This window comes from Cupressus sempervirens, chromosome 6, assembly GCF_028749045.1.
Source record: "Cupressus sempervirens isolate cs-2001-9-10 chromosome 6, ASM2874904v1, whole genome shotgun sequence".
NCBI classification, from domain to species: domain Eukaryota; kingdom Viridiplantae; phylum Streptophyta; class Pinopsida; order Cupressales; family Cupressaceae; genus Cupressus; species Cupressus sempervirens.
The window spans coordinates 61,809,347-61,832,318 of NC_143123.1; positions in this window are offsets into that span (position 1 = coordinate 61,809,347).

A 22,972-nucleotide genomic window follows, 5' to 3' on the forward strand; every position below is an offset into this window, starting at 1 on the left:
CTTGCAAACTGAACTGATTGAAGATAGACTTATAATAGTTATAGCACATAATTTTCATCCAATTTTACAACATACTGCTATCCATGAATAAAGCTTAACTGGGAAACATAAAACATCAGCAAAGAAATGGTAAATATCTCACACAACCTTGCTGTTGTAGAAAAAAAAATTGATGTATTGAATCTTTTTCAAATTCTCAAGGTTTTTCTATCCTACAGATTCAATACATTCCCCAGTAGAGTACCATTTTGTTGGTTCCTCAGTAGTGAGTAATTTTCTTCTCAAAACTAGAACCAATTGGTTTCTCTGTCACCAAAAGTGGAACCCGTACCATGTGAAAGAAAGGGAAAGATATGGAGGAAAGAATTCCTGAATTGAATCTACAACTGACAAGTATTCCTTTAGAATTCCTTCCCAAAAAGTAGAAAAAGCCTCTTTCTAGTCTCTCTCTTCAACTGCCAGAATCAAATCCCTTCATTTTTGCCACCAAGTGCATCAAATATCTTAGAATTTTTATCATGAAAGAAAGGATGCAACTGATTTTATGATGTAAAAAAGAACACAAGGTAAAAGTAACAAATTAGTTGAAAAGTAACTTCTAGAATGCAAGAAAACTATTTAAAGATGATTTTCTTCACATTCGGATCCCAACAAGCCCTTAGAACTATCCTCTAACCAATTTTGATGCTCCATGATCAAATCTACCTGTTCTGCTACCAATGCCCTAGAAATCACAAACTGACCTATAGCAAGAACTGGTGAATACCTATCCACAAACTGACTTTAGAAATGGAAAATTTAGATTCTCTCAATTTTAGTGGTATATTGGAGTGCCCATTTTTGATAAAAAAAAATGCCCTAGATATGGCCTTCTGAAGTTTAGATCTCCATTCATAGGTTTGCACATTGTTTTGCAACAATTTAAACTTTTCATAAATTTCAAACTATATCAAAGTTAAAACATTATTTAAAATGTCTATTGCATGTGATTTTGAGGGAAAATTAAAAGAAAATTAAAATTTATGTTTTCTCAAATTTTCCCACCATTCTTCATTTGGGTCAAACCCAGTTTGACCATTCTTGACACATGGCACATTTTGATTGGTTCGCACTTGTACAGCTGGCACCACGTGGCATCACCTCATCTATCTTTGTCATCACCAAATCATCATGCCATCTAGATCTCATGTCATACTCGCTATGTCGCTATACTAATGAGTGAGAAACTTCCTCTTAGTGACATAGCAAGAATCGCCAGATCTACCACATGGCACGATCTCATGCACTTCAAAAATCTAATCACCACATCATCACGCGATCATCTAACCAGTTGCCACTTGTCACATTTTGGTTCTCTACTCCATACCTAGGTGGGACCCACATCTCTTATTTGTCTCTCATCGAATTTCTAAGTGTTTTTGGCAACTCGCTACCTCGCTAGCCAAAATTCCTTGGATTTTTTGGTTAGTGATATAGTGACTAGCCAGATTTTTCAACTTTTCGATGACCTGCTGACATTTTCATTTTGTGCATGCGTATTCATTTAAAATTTATTACCTCTTTGCCTCCAACTGGTCAAAATGGTGGGTCCTTCCACAAGCTTGAATCCTTTCAAAAGGCAGTTGTCTTTGTGACACTAAACTATTGAGGACTTTTGTATTTAAATAGTAAAATGTTTCCTTGTCCGCTCAATGTGGGACAAATTATTTGAAACTAGTTTTGCTTTCTTCCTATGTGTCTTGGAAAATAAGCAATCTGTCTTATATCACTGTATGGCTGCCTAGGAGATGGGTTCTTTGCAGTCTAGATTTGATCTCAAAACATGTATGTGATTTAAATAAAATTAGTGTTCGAGTAGCCTTCAAGTCTATTTCTAGCATTTGTACTTGTGATTGGAATGCATCAGATAGTGATTGTTCCTAGAGGCTAGGTTCCCATGATCACACCATAGACTAAAAAATATTATGGATAGGATGGTCAACCTTTTAACCATGTTATTAGGCATTCTTTATTTTGCAGATTTTCTTCTATATTATTTTCCTTTATTCATGGTTTTCTATGGCTATAGTAAAGATACTGCCATGGTTCAACAATGATTTAAGAAGAAGAAGAAATCCTTTCAAATGTTGTTGGTACTCTATTTTCAATGCCACTAAACACCTTGTATCTTCTCTCTTTCATAGAGGGGAATAGAAAGAAATATGTCTTAACAACTCCATGCATGCATTTCCTTGAGGACACCACTGGTTCCCTTGGCAACCTTCTCCATTTATTCTACTCATGGGTTCATCTCACCTCTTTACTTGGCATTGACACCTTTCATCCGTTGCCTCTGCACTTCCTTTGCTCTTAACGAGGTGGATATTTATTTGTGAGTGCCCTGGCATGACACATTTATTCTTTGCATGCTATGAGCCTTCCTAGCGTGCAGGTCCCTACACTTTCTTTGGACATGAGTTGACTTTGACTAGCTGCCTCTTTTCTTTTCAAGTGGCTTCCTCTTCTTTGGACATGGACCGTAGATGGAACCTCCCTTGTCACTAGCATGGACTATTCTCCTTCAGTGGTTTCTATTTAAATGATTTCAACTTCTAAGCTTACTAATGCCTTCAACTAAAAAAAGGTGCTCCCTTGTTTGCTACCATGGCTTCAACACGTGTAGGTCTTCCTTTTTCCTAGCGGCTTGGTCTGTCTTTGTTATCATTGCATAGACTCCCTCTCTATTGGCTCATGCATTCTTTCTTATGACATTGACTTCCATGGTGGCCTCACTCACATGTGGTGTGCTTGTATGATGTAGCGAATGTTAATGCGTGGACCAATTTTAAGCAAGGAAATTTGAAAATTGTAACCAATTAAGAACTATCATTGTGCTCTAGATAACCATGTCACATAAGACTTACAGATTATTGTGATCCATTGTGCCTACATCCTCACTTGATATTTTTTGATAATTGTGTACTTAGAATTTGAATTTGCTATGACTGGGCCTTTTCTCTTTGGTGTGTATTGGCTCATGATTACACACCAAAATTTCCATCATCATGATTTCAAATTAATTGCATGGATATAATGGTAAAAATAGAGCACAAGTAAATTCATTATTATATATTGCCACTACCACTGATTCTAGCTTCTATGTCATAGATTCCACCTGTGTAGACACTACCCTCTGCAATAATCTCTCTAAATGCATGGATTTTCTTTAGTTGCTACTTTCATTGGCTTTTAGAGCTGAAGACAAAATCTCCTTTAATCTCATTGCCCACATAGTGGGTCTCAGCTTCCAATACTCAATAGAAGTTGATTTAGAGAGTGACTTTTCTTCTAGAGGTTAGATACTTTCTTCAAAATCTAGTATCTTCACATACCATCCATCTAAGGCTTTAGCACCTTATCTTACTTGGAGTTACATCCATCTCCAATACTATCATCAGCTTGACTGAGATGAGCCAATGATGTCTTGCTCACAATCTTACACAGAGATGCAATCATTCACTCTGTACATTCCCTATGTCCTTTTTATCTCAAATGAAAATACAAACACACTAAGATATTTGATAATTGCAAACATTTAGGACCCATAATATAACCCTGATATCCATGGTATTAAATTGATCTAATGGAATTAGTTGGGCCCCAAAGACGGTCCGGCTAAAAAAAATTCATTTTCGAATGACTGAACTATCAAATTGATCCTTCAACCTTCTCGAACTGACTGGAATGCAATTCGATCACTAAACCATCAATTCAAAGCTCTTTTATCAATTATCTGCAGGCTACTAAATTTTTGTCAGGAGGTCCATTGACTAGCTTTAAAAACTGAGCAAACTGACACGTGCGAAGATGAAAATGGGGGCATTGGTTCTCTGTCATGAGCACATTATGGATCTGTGATTTGGGCTTATGAAAAGTCATAGGGCACAAATGGAAAGTAGTCAAAGTGAGCTACTCAGGTTTTTCAAATTGGAAAAACTGACAAAAAGTGATTTTTTGCAAATGGAATTGACCTGGAAAAGTGTGCGAATGGATTCATCATGTCTTGAAAATTAGTATACTCAAACTAGTTTTAGAGGAAAACATAGTTGTACAATCCATACAGTTTCACCTATCACAAATTTTGAGTTATAACATCATGAATAGGGGTACTGAACAATCTGCACTTGTTGATACTAGTAAAAAGCTATAAATTGCATTTGGAATCGCATTTGAAAACTAATCAAACGGATTTTTCATAAGCTAAAACTTGAAACATAACAAGTCTCTGACATATAAAATGCAACGCAAAAGGAATTTCAACATTTTGGTCAACTAGTCAAAAGTTATAACTTGTCAAACAAGGCTTCCTAGAATTATTAACATTTCACAAAAGCATTACAATATTAAATGACCAAATTTGAGGGATTCGAAACCTAGTCAAATGGATTCGAAATGAGTTGAAATATGAAACATAGGTTCTCAAGTTTGGACACTAGATATTCCCAAAGTGGAAAATCATGAAACAATTCTGGGTGTAAGATATTCAAATACAAACAAGGCCTTTCATCGCTATTTGACACTTAGGTGAAAATACAAATTTGACAATTACTCAAAATGGGACTTCATGAAAAAGCTCAAAATGTCAATTTACCATCATGGAACAAGTGGACATGCTAAATGGAAGGTGATAGAAGCATTGAACACCTCTTAAGCCTCAAAGGTACATCCATGTACAATCACATCAAAAGCATTTATAGGGCTTAAATTTCTCAACAATGCTCAAAATCAGGGCTACAATTTTGAGCACCAACAATATTCATGTATTAAGATCACATGAATGAGATCTAAGTGTGATTAAATTCCATTAGCCATTATTTCCATGTTGCACTCAAATTTGAATCTTATTTGTTGATTTCATTACATTGGATAGCTCTGTTTCAAAAAAAAATTTGCTTTATGGCTTTAAAGATTTGGCCACATGTCAAATAGGAACTTCCTTGCATTGCTTAAATCTCTTGCATCTTGATAACATAGGTAAATTCCAACTATTGATCTTCCCTCAGATCGACAGTTAAGAAAATAAAACAACTTTGCATTAACATGTTAAAAGTTTAATCCAACTAGCGTAATAACTCTTCTAGCCTGTCACACATTAGCACACCTTGGTTTTAGTTGGTCCCACTTTGCCACACATCAATTTAGTGCTTCCTCAAATTTCTTAAATTTCTTGTAGCTTCATAATGTAGGCAAGCAACAACCCTTGATCTTGGTAAGATTGATGATCACATAATTTTGTATTGCTATAACACCAGTTAGATTCTCTAGGCAATAGAAATTCTCCATGTAAAATAATACACTCTGAAAACTACCACACAAGTAGCCTTATTACTACCTTCTAAAGTATGGGACCAGAATGTCATCCTTTGCCACACGTCAGATAGGCGCTTCCATGCTTTACTTAACTATCGATCATCTTCACAATGCGAGAAAGTGTTGTTTGTTGATTGATTCAAGATCAATGTTAGAGCAATCTGATGTTATCGAAGAGCATGTCAAAATAAAAAACCAATGGAATTATGACACCTATGGTACAAAAAGAGTATAGTTATTAGTAGTGATGTTTTATCTCACAAAGTGTGTGCTGACATCAATGTGGACAAATATCCACAAGGTGCTTCCGCCCATTATTTAAAACCTTTGCATCTTGATCAAGTAGAAAAGTGCCAACCCTAGCTCTCTAAAAGATCAACAATGGATAAAAAAAACATCAAGTTCTACTCATGGTATCTCACCTATTTTCATCTCATACATGTGTTAATAAGGCACTTCCCTGCATTATTTAAGATTTGATCAACTTCATCAAGTGGTAAAGTGTTGATCGTTGATCTAGCATAAATCAACGATGTGGAGAACTATGAGAAGAATCACCCACATTGTAGAAAAAAATCAATGAGAAGGTATAAAAGTGTAACATGTTAGTACATTGCAGCATGATAGGGTTATGACATCATTCAAGGACATGTGTCACAATAGCACTTGCCCACTTTACTTAAGTCTCTTGCATCTCCATAATATAGGCAAGTGCTATTTATTGATCTTGTTTTAGATCAATTTTTGATAAAGACCATTTCAAACATAGGAAATACAACCCTAATCAATGATTTCTTAGAAAATAAAAGGTTTATTTGCAAAAAATAAAAAATAAAGTTATCTTTTATGAAAAAATAAAAACTTAGGATATAATGTACTCCTACACCAATTTGAAAACAATAATCCTTTTGAAAACTAAGGCACAAAATGAGGGTTCTAACCTATCCTTTAGGAAATTGAGCTAGAGTTTTGATTTAAGACTACTAGATCAACATATAGGGCCTTGGTTTTTCTATTATGGGAAATCATAAGGCACATACAAAAAACCAAGCCAATAGTGGCTCTTTCTGGGGACATTGAATTCATTGGATTCAAAATGAGGGCTCAAAATTTCTAGGAGAAGTAGACCACACAATGGACTTTCCTTGAAGACTGACAACTTCTAAGAGAGCAATAGCAATAGGGACAAAACTATGCACAAGAAACTATACAAAGATCAAAGGATATATATATACAGGAAACTAAAACTACTGTTCATGGAAAAACTGATATCTTTAGGAAAAATATATCTTCAACAATTTTCCATTAACTGGCAATTCAAGAATATCTCTAGTTAAGTCCTTCACAAAATATGAGTCTTCACCATTTGTATCACAAATGTTGTATGGTCCAAGCCAAATAGGGTCAAACTTACCATGCTTACCTTTATCTTCCATCCTAGCATTCCACATTAATACCATATCACCTATTTCAAATTTCCTCTCAATAGCCCTCTTGTCATACAAATGCTTCATCTGTGACTGTAACTTATCATTCTGAATAGAAGAATCTCTTTTTATTTCTTCCAATTGTAGGATATCACCTATCCTGAGTTGCATCTCATCAATGATATCATCCTCATAAAGTTGAAAAAATTTATACATTTCCTTTAAATTATTCTATGGAAGTCTAGCTTGTATGCAATAAACCAAATCAAAAGGAGCACATCCAATGGCCTTTTTCATAGTAACCCTATTAGCCCACAAAGCTAATGGCAATTTTGAATCCTAGGCCTTCTTGTTCTCTCCTAAAATCCTTTTGATAATCTTCAATATACTTTTATTTTTTGATTATTTTTGCCATTCCCTTGGGGATGATAAGGTGAGGATGTGTATTCTGTAATGCTATATTTCTTACAATTTTTTTTGTATTCCTCATATCTAAAAAATATGACATTATTAGTTACAATACTTTGTGGGCATACAAACTTGGTCACAATGTTATTTAGAATGAAATTAATCACTACTTTACTTGTTGCATTCTTAGTAGGAATTACTTCAACCCATTTAGTGAAGTAATCAGTAGCCACCAGGATCCAAGAATGTCCACCACTGGACTTGTTTGAGATCTCACCAATGAAATCAATTCCCCATTGTTGAAATGATTCCTACACTTCAACAAGTCTTAATGGTAAATTCCCCCAAAAAATTAACTTTCTACTAAACCTTTGACAAGCATCACATGTTTTAGCAAACTCGTGAGCATCCCTAAAAAGTGTTGGCCACCAAAAGCTAGCCCTAAGAACTTTATGAGTAGTGGTTTTAGCCATATAATGACCCCGACACACACCTTCATGCATATCTTTTAAGATCCTCTTAGACTCAAATTTATCTACACATTTTAAAAGGACCCCTTCCATATTCCTCCACCACAATTGCCCTTGCACTATAACATACCTTATAGCCTATAGCTTCAAGGATCTTCTCTGGTTATCTATTAATTTTGGTGGAGATTTCATGTTTAGCAAGTAATAAATCACATCTCTATACCAATTAGAAGTATCCATATCACAAAGATTATCCCTATAGTTATCATCAATTTGATTGATTTGATTTGCTTCTAAATTGGCTTCAGTCATCAATTTGGCCAAGCCTTGACCTCTAACTAGTTTGGTAATCTAAATATCAATGTTAAACTCTTGCATTCTATTAATCCACCTACATCTTCTTCCAGATACCTCTTGTTATAAAAAAAATCCTTTATAGCAGCATTAGGGACAAATGCTATGACAATGGCTCCCATTAGGTAACATCTAAAATCCTTCACCCCTTTTACTAGTGCATATGCATATTTTTCATTTATATCATACTTGAGTTCTGTTGCCTATAATAATTTGCTAAAAAATGCAATGGGTTGTTCATAACCTTCCTTGTTTTTCTATAACAGTACTGTAGAAACAATGTGAAATGAGGTGAAGGAAAATATATGAATTGGCTTATCATAACTAGGTGCCCTAAGAATAGGAGCACTTTAATAACTTGCTTGATCTTTTGGGATGCAATGCTAGGCTCCTCATCCCATTTCATCTCAGATCCTTTCTTTAACATCCTTGATATAGGCCTACTAATCTCTACAAAATTAGTCACAAATCTTTTGAGAAAGTTGATTTGCCCAAAAAATGACTAAATTCCCTTAACACTCTTAGGCTTTTGGATTTTGTCTATTGCTTCTACCCTTTCAAGGTCATTCCTTATTGCATGCTTACCCATTAGATGCCCTAACAACTTTCCTTAAGTAACACCAAAATTACACTTTCTAGGATTTAAAGAGACACCATACTTAAGGGCTCTGATAAATACTTTTTATAGATGCATGCAATGATCATTCTCATCCTTAGAATGAGAAATTAAATCATCTTTATATATAGCCAAGAATTTATCAATAATATCAGAAAAAGCCACATCCATAGCTCATTGAAAAGTATCCCTAACATTAGTAAGCCTAAAAGGCATCCTAACATACACATAAGTACCCCATGGAGTAGTAAAAGCAGTCTCAAACTATTATGATTCCTTAACAACCACTTGATTATAACCTAAAAATCCATCCATCATGGACATAAGTTCTAAGCCAATGACCCTTTGCAACATAGCCTCCATATTTGGCAAACTATAATTATCCTTTAATGAAGATATATTAAGATTCCTAAAATCAACACACAACCTTATGTCTCCATTTTTTTTCCTGACAGGGACTAAATTGGACACCCAAGAGGAATGTCTAATAGGCTTTATGATGCCCGCATCTCTTAACTTGATCAATTCCTCTTGCATTTTGGGAGCCAAAGTTGGATTTATCAACCTCTATTTCTGCCTAAAAGGTTTAACATTTGGTTTCAAGAGGATTTCATGTTGAAAAAGATCTTGTCTATAAGCCTTTAGGTCATCATATGACCATGCAAAGACATGTCTATATTTCCTTAATTAATCTATCAAACCTTGTTTTATTTTAGGAGATAACTTCTTACAAATATATATCTTCTTAGGTGTTTCCTTAGTCCCTAAATTTACCTCCTCTAGGTCTTTAGTATCATATTTACTGGCATCAATTTGTGACCTGTCTTGGTTGTCAAAAATAGTTTCTAAAATAACTAAACCACTTTGGATTTTTTTTTTTTTCAATTGTATAACTTCCTACCCAAAAATAGTATCTTTCCCATTTATATTTTCTACATAGGCTGCACAATCAATCTCTTGTCCTAACAACATATTCTCACAATTCAAAAATCTTAAAATGTCTTTATCATCCTCAAATACTTGCCAATTCTGGACATTATCAAGAACAAAAGGCCTAGTTTGGATTTCAACTTTGGATATACCAAAAAAATGTAATGTCATCAAGCTTTATTGCAATGTTTGCTAACAAATCTGCCATTTTTTTGTTAGTCCTATCTTTCCAAACTATCCCAAATGTATCAAAATATTAAACCATATCCCATACAACATTTCTATATTGTTTTAATCTTTTGTTTTTTGACACATAAACATTTTTTACTTGGGATACAACTAATTTAGAATCTCCTATAACATGTAAACATTTTATCCCATGCTTGTGAGCTAGTCTAAGTCCTAATAGAAATGCCTCATATTCTGCTATATTGTTAGTACAAGGGAAACTCAATGTAAAAGAGAATTTGTATGTTTCCCTAGCAGGAGATATCAATAGAATACTTCCACCTGATCCATCCTTGCAAAAAGCACCATCAAAAAACATAGCCCATAGATCACCTTTGTCTATCTTTTTGTCAACTTCTATTTCCACATGAGATTTATTGTTGCCTTTCTTCAAAGTCAAAACCTCAGCTTGGAATGCATTGATATTTGTATCCAAAAAGTTTGTCATATCATTCTCTATTTCCTCTTCTATCATATATATACTCTTAGGCTCTCTATTTATTTTTACCAAATTCCCATCAATGTTGAAAGTGGCAAATGATAGGTCACATTGTAAACTTCCTCCCATGGAAGCACTCCATTTTCTAGATAACAATATACCATACTAGGGTGGAATATCAACAACCAACACACTCATAGTATGCTCTTTGTTCTGATAGGCTATCAGTCTATATGGTAAATCATTAATAGTGTCTATGACTGTCACTTCCCTTTTATCCATAGCACAACATCTTCCCTGAGTAGTATCAACCTTTAGGCCTAATTCCTTCATTATTTCAAAAGGCATAACAATATTGGAAGCACCAGAATAAATCATGCAATTTTTCAATGTTTTACCATTTACTTAGATACTCAAGAAAAATGGCTCAACACTTCCCAAACGTAGATTATGGAGCTATCCAAAAACATCTAAGGAATTTGAGACATAACTACTTCAACTTATTTGTCTTTCACCTTTTCTTTACCTCTTTGTTTGGGATTATGATTTTCATTACAATCATGTCTTACCTCTATATCAATATCTCTCAACCATGTTGTGGCTTTAGTTTACTATTCAGGGATCTTTAATAATTTAGAAAAAGGGACCTTGATAGTGATTTGTGATAATATAATAGTCATATCTATAGAAAAACTAGAGGGGCCATCAATAACCATACTCCTTTTCTCATGATGCTTATTCAGAATGTTTATAGTACCTTGATGATTCTTGTCATTTATAGTGATCAATTTTGGTACCCTCTCATCTAACTTCTTGGGAACATTATTTGGGGGCAATTTATTACTAGTAATTTTATCTTTCAAAGAAGGGACTTCTTTAGGCTTCACAACCTCCTCCTTTTTAGGACCAGTTCCTCTTATAAACATACTAGCCACCTTATCATTTCCATCTTTCTAAGCCATGTGTCTAGTCTGCACCTAAGCTATCATGCTAGTAGTAGTTTGATCAATCTCTTCCCTAGAAGGCTTCCTTAATGTCACCTTTTCTTTGGTAGTTACCATATTACACACATTATCTTCACCATCACTCTCATCAAAAAATACCTTTTGGTGTAGGTTATTCTAAAACTACATTTGTTCATTTACATCTCTTTCATAATCTTCATAGTCAAAATAATCATAATGTGACTCAAACATATTACATTCTACATCATCATTGTTTTCTCCATGTTCCTAGCATTCTTCTACTTTAGCCTAATTCCTAGGGAATGACAAGGATACCGCACAAGATTTAGGAGCATGGGGTAATTGACAAGCAAAGCACCACATAGGCTCAGTAGTTAATTCATGATCATCCACCATATTTATACAATTTTTGGATAAAGGATTAGGGGTCACCTTGTTGTTGGTGTTCTTTGGAGGAGGAACACTAGGTTGACCATCCCTCCAAGTAGTGTTATAAGGGAAATTTTGCAACCTATTTTTTCTATTGAAATTTGATTGATAAGGGACCCTATTTTTAGTGGGATTTTTATCATTCTTAACCTAAGGAAAGTTTAGACCCTTTATAGCATTTAAAACTTGACTTATCTCACTAGGCTCTTGCTTTTTTCCACCTACAACTTTGTGATCTTCCATTATATTTCCCTTACTCCCAAAAAACCTAGGGTCATCTCTTTTACTTTCTAATCTTCCTAAAATTCTCAAATTATTCTCTACATTTATAAAAATTCTAAAAGCATTTGTTAAAGTCCTAGGTTCTTTATCACTAAGCTAGTATGCCATTTTCCCATCAAAATCATTCAAGTAAGTAATCAAACATATCTTGTTATTAGCTTGCATGCCTTGCATAAGCATATACATCCTTTTTTGAAATCTATTATTGAATTTAGTGATAGACTCATTAGGTAGCCTCTTAATGTTATTGAATTCACTCAAGATATAGCTCTAATTTTTCTTGTCACCATATTGCTCTTTGAAATAATACTCAATATCTTTCCAATCAACAACGGATAATTCAAGAAGTCTCTTGAACCATTCTCTACCATCTTCAGTTAATGAATGAAAAAACAAATTCATAATAACATCTTCAACTTCAACCTCATAATCACTCATCATATCAAGAAAACTCCTTAAATGGTCCTCACAAGTGATAGCATTGTTCCCAGAAAATTTAGGCAACCTTTTCCTAATTTCTTGTGGGATGGGCTTAGGGAATCCATGGATTCCATCAAAACATATTTTCCTATAACCTTCTAACTAAATAGGTCTCCTTTGTAAATCAATCTTGGGGTGATTAGCAACATTTCTCTTAGTATTATTTATAGTATTACTAGTACTAGCATCACCTATAGACTTGTTAAGATCTATTTTCTATGAAAAATAAGATAGGAAAGAAGTAGGTACCTTAGTAAAATTTTGATTGGAATCATTAGATCCACCATTCACATCATCTTTAGGCATAACTGCAGACTACTTCCTAGCATTTTCCAGGAATTTAATCTTATTCCTCATCTCAGCTATGGCTACTTCATTTTCTGTAGTTTCTAGTTTCTTAACTAAAGCATCCTTTTCTTTCCTTTTCTTCTCCAATTTGATATCAAAAGGTGACATGAAATCATGGATCTAAGAAATCTTTACTGGTTCCCTAATCTTAACACCAATCTCCTTCTATTTTCCTTTTTCCGTAGCATCAATAGCATGTTCTACATCTTTTTCTTTATTGTTGTCAACTCCTAGAGCACTATAGTTTTTTATCTATTGTATTATAGGGCCTTCTATCTTCATATTTTGATTTTTAAACAACCTTTTCTCTTGTATTTTAAGCTATTCAACTTGACATATAATTTTAGGTTGCCAAGCATTAGTTGTTATCTCATTTTTCTTCTTTAGGGCAGAAATTCACCTAGGTATTGTCTATTTTTCTTCAAAGTATTTCATAATTATTTCTTCCCTCTCCTTTTGCAATCTCTTATTTATGGCTTCTTGCTCAACAAGTTGCATTCTCAGGACCTCAATCTCATTAGGATCAGGGATAGTAAATTTTGAATTAACAATTTTTTCATCATTAAAACTCTTAGGATCTAAGTTTTATGGTCCTACTTCTTCTTGAGAATAATCAAATAGGAAAGGGTTCCTACTATGTTGAAAGAGGTTATTACTATTTCTTTTATCCAAATTGGGTGCACTTTGCTACCTAATAGTCTCTTGACACACTACTTTGGGAGTGCCAAAGAAGTCATTGCTAGATAATTTGGGATGGGATCTAGAACTTTGGCAAGATGATTCCCTTTCCATAGAAGAAAAATGAACATTCTCTCCCCTTATTACTTGCTCTTGGGAGGCCTTTTCATAGCCCAATTCTGTCTTCCCCTAGGAGGGAGATTAGTCTGTAACTTAATTCTTGGGTTTTTTCTCACATTTGCCTATGTGTTCTTCTTATTTTCCATAATTTGAGACAACAAATTCCTAAATCTTGACACTGGTTAAAACCTTCTGAGTTTCCACCCACCCTATCAAAATGGGAATAATTTCTAAATAAATCACAATCATTTTACTAACAATCTAGGGAAAAATTCAAATAACACCAAAAATTATAGAAAAGTTCATGTGAAACGCCTACCTTAGACTCTACCCAAGGGTGACACAAATCTTATATGATAAACTAGTTTATGACAACACTAAGTGTCTAGTCCCCAGTAGAGTTGTCATTTTGTTGGTGTTTAAAACTACTGAACAACAAAATGCTCAATACCAAAGTGATAATACTCACATAATCTAGGGATTAGCTACTTCCAATTAACAATTATGTGTGTGAACCACTTGGATCCAACTTCAACAAAACCAAGATTGGTTTTCTACTATTTATGCTCTATAGAACCAAGGTGGGTATACCTAGGGGATGATTCAAATGAATACTATTGCATGAAAATTATATTAGTTTTATTCTGATTCTCATCTTCTATCCTTGACATGTACACAATTTATCCATTTCTTAACATTTTTAGATTTATATACTTCCCTCATAAGCAGATTTGGTCACAATTCTCCTTGGGTTTACAAATATTTTTGGAAATATCAGCTACCTAAGGCTTAGAAATTAGATATAAATGAGTGCTAACAAATATTTACAACCTTGAACAAAATGAAATACAATTGATTTTGATTTTATAATTGATTGGATATGTAGTAGTAGAATTTACTCTCACTTACTTCTGATTTATGTGACTAGTGCCTTTTTCATTGGGTAGAAAGTTAACTATTGGCAGGAGATCTAATTCAAATAAGTTGAAGACGAATCTATCAATTGTAATCACCCATTTCCATTCTTATGAAATATCCTATTCATAAATTCATAAACTCTACTGATTTATTGAAGCATTTCCATAACTCCTTGAATTAAAAGCAACAACAAAACTAGTATACAACCTATCCAAACTACATTCAATCAATTAAAGCTTATTTAAGTAATCTCAAAGTAAAAAAAATCATAAAATACAGATGGAAATTGGTGACACAGATATAGTGTAAGTACCCCTTTGTATTATCCTTTTTAGATGACTGATACAGTGACCAATAAAAAGTCAATGAAAAATCTAGAATATCTTGTTGATTTTATCATTTCTATATATCATTAGAGAGTACAATTGAAAGAAAACTCCAAACAAGTACAAACAAAAGGATTGATTGTACTTTTCTTGAATACCAAAAAATTTTACAAGCTTTTTGGACCCTTTCTCTAGCCATGGAGTCACACTTATATAGCATGAGATGCAACAAGCTTCAAGCAAAAAGAACTGACAACTATCCTCAAAGATATTTACACCCCATAGATAGCCACAAAAGGACAAAAATTTGTGTAATAGAAAAGATTTTACATCAAAATATTCCTTTTAGGTGGGTTTCTTTGTTGTTATACATCAAAACTGTTGAATCAATGATTTTTTCTTATGACACTCTTATTCTTCTGAGTACATGGCTATTAGGCTTGAAAGTGATGTATCATGTTCCGTTACCTACAAGCTCACCTTTACTCAAGGGTTACCATTATCTTAATCATGTACTATTAGAGTAATAGTTACCTCTACATCTTCCTCTACCCTATCATCTTCGGCCAGCTATTCTACAGACATGAATTTCTCTTTCCATTCATTGAAAATAGTGTCATCAGGCCAATGAAAGTTTATGATTTCCCTCTGTACTTTTATTATATAATTTCTAGTTGCTTCTATTTCAATGAGATCTTTGCTAATAATATTGTAAAATAATAGCACTTTGACCAGATCTTCATTGCCCATAGTAGATGTCTCTTTTCATTTACAAAATTATTTATTTTTTGGCAAAATATTTCATCCAATTCCTTTTTCCATTCTTCTTTTTCTTTTATTCTATCAACTTTTTTGAGAGCACTAGGAAAAAGGTCAAATTTCTCAATCATATACTCAGAGAAGAAAATTGTTATCCTTTTTTGAATAGAATCCTATTTTTCATCAAAATCCTCTAGCTTATTAAGCAAATCAAAAATCTATTCTATTTGGTGACATGGTAGCTGGATGACAGATATGCACATAACAGTAATATCATTATTTCTTTTGGTCCACTTCTATACAATAGGTATCAATTTACCTTCATCTCCTTTTATTTCATCCCAAATAGCTACAACTCTTGCCAATTGGTCATAAAATGTTGGCCATTCAATTCTATCTATTAAGTGCATTATAGCTTGCTTTTTTCTTCATATTGATTATTCAATTCTACATGTATTGCATATAATTTATTATTTTCTTCTTCAAATTCCTCTACCATGTAGAATTTAGGCCTCTGTGGAGTGTTTGGTATTTCAAAAATGGGATTTTATTTAAATGGCTCAATTGGTGGCCAGGGATATACAATTCTTGGCCTATTGGATTCTCCCATCTTCCTCTTCCCAAGTTGCTTGTCCATTTGAGCTACCTAATTTTCTAGTAACTGTATTTGTTTTCCCCTTTCCTCATAGGCCTTTAGAACTTCTTCAAATTTAGCATTAAGTTCTAAGAACTTATTCTATTCTTTTTCAAACACTACATTCCCAAATTTTAAGATTTCTGAAGTCATTCCAAAAATTTGTCAGCTGCTTACTTCATCATCCCTATATATTGTAAGAGTACTAGTATGTTTTAAACTAGAAATTTCTTGCATGCTAGTTTTATCTTCTTTTTCAATTGACCAAATTACTAGAGCTTGATGATCATAGCTAAATCTGATTTCCCTATGTGCATGTAGTATTTTTTCCTCAGTTTTATGTTGCACATTTTTCTCTTTTCTAATTGAGTCAAAGATCATAACATTGGCTATATCCCATTCAGGAAAAATTAGGACCCCTAACTCCTTAACTAACTACTTTATGGCCTCCAGTGTTAACTGGGAAAAATCACTCAAAAAACCTCTTCATCAATAATAGACTCTAGTTTTCCAGGTTGTTATGCTTTCATTTTCTTACATACTTTCTCAAAATTTCCTAAGTTCTTTCTCCATAAAAATTGTGAAAAAGCCTTGGATTTAACAAAAGTCTCATCATTTATAAACTTCTAAGAGATCTATCTCCTTACCTTGATAATCAATAACTATGAGGTCTAAGGAGTGCACAGGATGCTCTTGAGGTACTCTTGTTTCCATATATGTAGAAGTGACAATTACATCCCCTTCTCCACCTATTTCTCTTAGCTTCTCTCTTAAGGATGCTCCATCCTCTATTCTAATTGGGATTTGAGTTGGGGAATATTCTTCTACATGAGAAGAGGATCCATGTTCCAATTTCTACCTCTTTGGGGCACTAGCTATAGGTGGGCTCTTTTGCCTTAGTCTTATGTGAAGGGGCACTTGTTGTATGTTCTACACTACTATGTACTCTGCCCTCTTCTGCAATGTATATTGACTTGGGGCAACTATCATTGTGCTATTTATTCTTCTCTCCACCTTTGCTACTTTGTCAAGATAGGCTGACATATGTAGCCTTCTCATTCATAGCTTGCATTATTGTAGCAAAATTATTCTTCAATAAATGCATTTTGGCTCCCCAATATTTTTTTCCTTTCAGAGGATCATAATCAGAGTCAAATGCATTAAGGAATTCCAAAATTTTACTAAATACTATCCATTTATCTTGTTCATGTAAGGAGAAGATATTCCTAATAATATCTTTAGGGAAATACACCTATTGTATGATATGAGTGGCTTTTGTCCTCTCTCTTATAAGATCAAAGAATCCCTCTGTGTCAATGTACCTTGCATGGGATTCTATCATATTGTACTTATTCAAAAATAAATTGACATGTCTCCATCCTTTCCTCACAAAAGAAAAATCATGTGCAAGAGTAACAATTAGGAAGAAAGTGCCCTTATCCTTACCAATCATATCTCTTTCCTCAATAGTCTTGATCTACCACAATAATTCTACTATCCCTATCTTCAATGGCACATGGAAATGTAGAACATGAGGCTTCCCCAAAAAGTCATATACTCTAATCATCATAGAAACATTATATGGGATTATATCCCCCAAATTGTCACTAACCAAGAGCCCTTTTACATGATCTTTGGGTCTGATCGATTCTAACAGTGACTATGGGATTTTAGGGCTATCCCTTCTCAAAGTCAATCTAAGCTTGGATGCAAAATACCTATTAAACCTTACAAAACTAGCATTCCTTGCCTCCCAAGTCATATAAACACTCCATAATTGGACTAGATTCTTTTCACCATCCCTTGTCAATTGCAGTTCCATACCTTTAGAGAAAAAATTAACTCCCTTTAAAAGAAATACATGCATGAGAAGGGAGTATCAGAAAAAGGGTCTATTTACCTCTCCTTTTGATATTTCTACCAATCCATTGTGAATTTCTTTTGCTAGGAGAGAGGCAAAATCCAAAATACTACTCATTCCAAATTGTAATGTTTGAGCCATAATAAGAACAATAGAGCCTAGTATGTGTTCCCCTTCATCCATCCCAAAGATTTGGCAGAGGGAAAAGTAACAAGCTTGAGCCCTAGGATTAAAGTATTTCCTGATCAATGGCTCTGGTGTATTTGGTGTGACCAAGGGTAGTGTACTAATCATGGTGAAATGTTGTTGTAGAGGCCCTGCTCTTAGGTACACTCTCTGTGCATCATACCTTGCTTGAAGTTCATCCATGTCAATAATCTCATGCACAACATGGTTAGGGTTGAGGTTGAAAACCTCACTAATCAATTCAAGAGAAACCCTATAAAGATTATCACTTGCATAATTTTTCACAAACCTAGTAATTTGATTATATTTCTTAGCTACGTCAACCAATAAATCATTGTCAAAGAAAACCCTAAGCAATACTAATTTTCCAATGTTGAACTCAAAGAAATTACTTAAAGGGGTATCTAGGTTTCTTTCAGCAAACCATTTCTTGAACAGTTTGAACCCTCCCATAGAAATATGAGCATCTCTTAAATTATTTTCCTTATCATAGAAACCCTTTGCAAATATCAACCTAGGGTTCTTTGGAATGAACTCCCCTCCTCCTATTATTTAATATATAGATGGGGGAAATTGCTCAAGAAAATCATGATGGATAGATCTCTTAAGATAGTATGTCTAGAGAATTCCTTTCAGGAGGCATTTTTTTGAGAACTTTAAGCTTCAGACAACACCAATTTCTTGATTTTTAGAGGTTGCAAAGTACTTACCTACTAAATTGTGCCTCTTTTCTCTAGAATTTGACTATGATTCACTGAACACTTGGTAAAATTGTGTGCCCTAGGTCTAGAAAACATTTGGGCTCTGATAACCTTTTCATGATTTTGTGATTCAATAATGGTGAATTCACAAATTATATTCATGTATTAAGATCACATGAATGAGCTCTGAGTACCATTAACTTCCATTAGCCATTATTTCCATGTCACACTCAAATTTGGATCTTATCCATTGATTTCATTACATCGGGTGGCCCTGTTTCAAAAAAAAACTACTTTATGGCTTTAAAGAACTAGCCACATGTCAAATAGGCACTTCCTCACATTGCTTAAATATCTTGCATCTTGACAATGTGAGCGAGCATCGATCATTGATCTTCCCTTAGATTGACAGTCAAGAAAATAAAACATCTTTGCATTAACATGTTAAAATTTTAATCCAACTGGCATAATAACTTTCCATCCTATCACAAATTACTACACCTTGGTTGTAGCTAGTCCCACTTTACCACACATCAAGTTAGCACTTCCTTGCATTGGTTAAATTTCTTGTAGCTTCATAATGTGGGCAAGCGTCAACCCTTGATCTTGGTAAGACTAACAATCACATAATTTTGTATTGTTATAACACTAGTCAACTTCTCTAGCTAATAGAAATTCTCCATGTAAAACAATACACTCTAACAACTACCACACAAGCAGCCTCCTTACTACCTTCTAAAACGTGGGTCTAGAACATCATCTTTTACCATGCATTAGATAGGTGCTTTCTCACTTTACTTAACCATCAATCATCTTCACAATGTGGGAAAGCATTGTTTATTGATCAATTCAAGATCAATGATAGAGCAATCTGATGTTATGGAAGAGCATGTCAAAATAAAAAACCAATGGAATTATGACACTTGTGGTATAGAAAGAGAAAAATTGTCAGCAACGATGGTTTATCTCACAAAGTGTGGTGTCGACATCAACATGGACACATGTCCACAAGGTGCTTCCCTAAATTGTTGAAAACCTTTGCATCTTGATCAAGTGGGCAAGCACCAACATAGATCTCTAAAAGATAAATGATGGATAAAATAAAACATCAAGGTCTACTCATGGTATCTCACCTATTGTCATCTCAGATAGGTGTCAATAAGGCACTTCCTCACATTGTTTAAGATTTGATCAACTTCATCAAGTGGTAAAGCGTTGATCGTTGATCTAGCACAAATCAATGGTGTAGAGAGCTATGAGAAGAATCACCCACATTGTATAAAACAACCAATGAGAAGGCATAAAGTGGAAGATGTCAGGATATTGTGGCTTGATAGGGTTATGACAATATTCAAGGACACGTGTCACAACAACACATCCCTACTTTACTTAAGTCTCTTGCATCTCCATAATGTGGGCAAGTGTTATTTCTTGATCTTTCTTTAGATCAATGTTTAGCAAAGACCAACCTTTCAAACATAAGAAATACAACCCTAATCAATGATTGCTTAGAAAATAAAAGGTTTAATTGTGGAAAATAAAAATAAGTTATATTCTATGAAAAAATAAAAACTTAGGATATAATGTACTCTTGCACCAGTTTGAAAACACTAACCCTTTTGAAAACTAGGGCACAAAATGAAGGTTCTAACCTATCCTTTAAGAAATTGAACTAGGGTTTTGATTTAAGACTAACAGATCAACATATAGGGCCTTGGTTTTTTTGTTATGGGAAATCATAAGGCACATACAAAAAACCAAGCCAACAAGTGGGGGGATGTTGAAAGTGATAATGATGAGATGGATCAAGATGAAATACAAATCATTGATACACCTATAGGAGATCAGAGGAAAGATGAGGACAAAGACAAGAAACCAATTATAGTTGCAGGTTCAGAGGTCCAAAATGATGACATGGCAGAGGAAGAAAAAAGAATAGATATGTTTTTATTAGTTCATAATGAAGCCAGTGGAGATCCCTAAGTTGAGGTTAACTTGCAAATATTAGAATAGGACACAACATTGGGAAGTTTGATGGCTACATATTTTGAGGAATTAGAATAACACAAGAGTCAATCATGGAATCCATAGCATTTGGAGATGTAATAGAAGAGGTTCCCTCCAAAAGAATACTCTAATGTATAATTTTTCTATTACGCAATTTTTTATCTTTTTGTGATAGCAGAATGTAAATATCTTTTTGTCTTAAAGGACAACTTTGATTTTCTCTAAGCCTAAAGCATGTTGCATCTCACCCTTTATAAGTGAGATTCCAAGGCTAGAGAAAGGGTCTGAATTATGGTCTTTCTAAGTCTTTACTAAGTCTATTTAGTCCAACTTTTCTTGATGATACTTGGTGATATGTTTTCTCTACAAATTTTATGAGAATACATCAACTTGACAGGATTTAGATGTTTTTCCTTGAGTCATTTTGAGTCTTATTCAACTGTATACAATTTTTAAAAATGGAATAAATATAAAGATGAACTATCCCCACATCTTTTTTGATTGAATCTTGTCTCCATTTTCATTATCTAGTTCTCTTGAGATTGTATGAGAAAGTCTTGTTCAATTGAATGAAATTGAATCAAATTGTACGCCAATTTAATATTGCTTTTAATTCAAAGAATTAAGTAAATGCTTTAGTAAAATTGATAGGATAGCCATGGTAATAGGATGGATGTTTATAAGAATGAATTTTAGTAAGAATTTCTGATAATATTGATTGTAATGCAATCAATCAGATCTATGAATTGAATAGACTCTAAATCCCAATAGATAAGGCATTGGTTTGATTATTTTAGTTTGCAAATGGAAATATCATAAGTAAGCATCAAGCTTAAATTTGAAATCAATTTTGTTTTACTATTTAACTTCTAAGTTGTAGTTAGCTATTGTGGCTAGAATGTTCTGTAAACCTAAAAGAATGGTGACCATATCTACTTTAAAGGGATGTGTGTTATTGTAGAGTATCATGGAATGAACTAAATCTTTGTATGGTGTTAGTTTGAGAATCTTCCATCCCTCAGGTATACCCACCTTGGTTCTATAGAGCCTAAAGAGTAGAAAATTGGTCTTGATTTTATTGAAGTTGGATCCAGATAAGAAGCACATATAGATTTTCAATGGGAAGTAGTTGATCCTTATATTTTGTGAGTTTCATTATCTTGGTATTAAGTATTTTTTCCATAACCATGGAAATTATAACAATAGAAATTAGTATTAGGTTTGAAAAATTTACCTGTGTAATCTCTTTTCATATGACAAGTTTCATTGCATATGAAACATCTACCTCTGAACTCATGTCTAACTTCCTTGGGTGGTTCATCTTGCTTAGGTTTATCAACTTGCTCTATTTTCTTAGGCTCGTCATGTTTTACAAAAAAATCAACTAATTCAATCTCTTTTGATACCTCAGTAGTTGTGCTTGATTCTACTTGACTCACATCAGATTCTTTAGGGGATTCAACAACTAGATCTAGTTCTTTTCTAATTTCAACTTTCTTGGTTGATTTCTCTCCACTAAGATATCCAAGTCTTGTCTCATCATAAGAAGGTCTATGATGAAATATCTATTCATCAATTTTCTCACTATTGGAATAAAGTTTCTCTAACTACTGCTAAGCTTGTGTCGATTCTCCTGTCATAATGGTATTGTACTTTTCTAATCTTGCCTGCTCAATCTTAATAGAATCTAATTTAGATGATACTTGACTCAAATGGAATCTAAGGTTTGTATTCTCAGATTTTAGATTAGGTTCACTTTTTCTACCATCTGTCTTAAGACTCAACTTAAGTTCCACAATTTTCAACTCATGTTTCAAGATCTCATTTTATTTCTTGAGATTTCCTACTTCATCATTCTCACTAGTCTACACATTTGATTCCTTACTAGATTTTAGATCATCATTCTTGTCTTTTAGTTTTCTAATGTAAAATTTTGCATCTTCATACCTATCTTTCAAGCTATCTCTTTCTTATATAAGAAGGTTAATATGTTCAAGAGCTTCTGCAAGATTCTTCTTTAACTACATATCCATAGGGATCTTACTCAATTTGTTAAT